The sequence below is a fragment of the Pinus tabuliformis genome, chromosome 8, assembly GCF_031772625.1.
Source record: "Pinus tabuliformis cultivar Carrire ecotype Pingquan chromosome 8, CPIR1, whole genome shotgun sequence".
NCBI lineage: Eukaryota > Viridiplantae > Streptophyta > Pinopsida > Pinales > Pinaceae > Pinus > Pinus tabuliformis.
Genome location: NC_142294.1, coordinates 1,836,149,792 through 1,836,151,320, shown reverse-complemented (window position 1 = coordinate 1,836,151,320; position 1,529 = coordinate 1,836,149,792).

Below are 1,529 nucleotides of genomic sequence, written 5' to 3'. Positions count from 1 at the left end.
ATTATTTTTTAACTGATTTAAGCAACTATACATCTGTTGTGGATGGCCTCCAGGCCATGAAACTGAAATATCACTTTCACCTTTATCACCCTGCATATTTTCAAACAAGCTTTGTGATGATATTTCTTCTGATTGAAATGTTTGACTGATGAAACCTTTATCATCTTGATCCCGAATTTGATTGTTAATTAATGAAGAAAAATTTTGATTGCATTCACTATCCAACACATTAGTTATGGTGTCATGAAAAACTTGGAAGGATTGCTGCAAATTATTACTCATAGGTTTGAATGGAACTTCATAGATTTCTACAAGCTGCTCATCCTTTTCTTTAGAGATGTTATACCACATTTCCTTTAAAAACTGAAATGATTCAAAACAAAGAGGCAAAGAAGCTTCACTTATTTCCAAATTTTCTGCACTTTCTTCCTCACTTTCATAGTTGATATGAATAAGATGATCACTGTTTTCAAGCTTATGAAATTGAATTTTCTTATTCCCCAAACTAGTTTCTGATTGCTCTGTAAAGTTAGTTTGGATTTTAAGAACATAATTATCATCACACTGATCATATTTAGGAAAATCATAAAAGAAGTAATGTCATCAAACATACGCATTAGATCAACAGATTGCTTCTCCACATATTGCTTTATGAACCTATCTTCTGATCAATGGTAGTTGGAATTAGTAGGAATTTGTTCATGATTCTCGATCTCTTCTTGTTGTGGAATAAATGTGTCATGGTGATTTTGAGCTAAAAAATCATCTTTCATGGTGATCTTCTGCATCATTTCCTCTATCTTTTTTACCAAAATGTCGTGTTTTACCTCTGCAATGTTGTTTTCCTCTACTTCTGCTTTCAACTTTTCTATTATAATTTACAGATTAACTTCTACATCTACTGCAATGTTGTTATGAAACCAGCGCACAAAAAGATAGAAAAGATAGATCAACACCTTAGAATTTAGCCTCTTCGAGGGGGCAACCTCCTTTACATTACACAAATAAATGATTCTCTGATGATACAAATGACAAGACCTCCTTTCTATATATAGGAGTCTAAGGAGTCATAATATAATCAAAGCTAAAATAACAATAATAATGTAAGGGCACAATAATAACAATAGTGGGCTTCTATGGGGCACAATAGTAACAATATGGGGACTACATGGGTACAACAATATAATAAGGGGGTTGTACTAATAACAATAAGGGGTTACACTAGTAGTATAGGGGCCTAACATGCCCCTCTCCTTCAAAAAGTGTTGTCCTCAACGCTTGAGTAGTTCTTGATGCTTCTGTATAATATTCTTGTCCTCCCATGTGGAATCTTCAGTGGGTAATTTCTTCCACTTGATGAGATACTCTGAAATTGATCAATTTCGTAGCTGTCAGGTTCTTGTTTCTATGACTACTCCAGGTTCCAATATGATTTTTCCTTCCTCTTCAAGTTCTGGCAATATTGTTTGAATTGGGATCTTCTGCAACTTTTGAATGAGTGGCCACACTTCTTCGTCCTTCTTCCATTC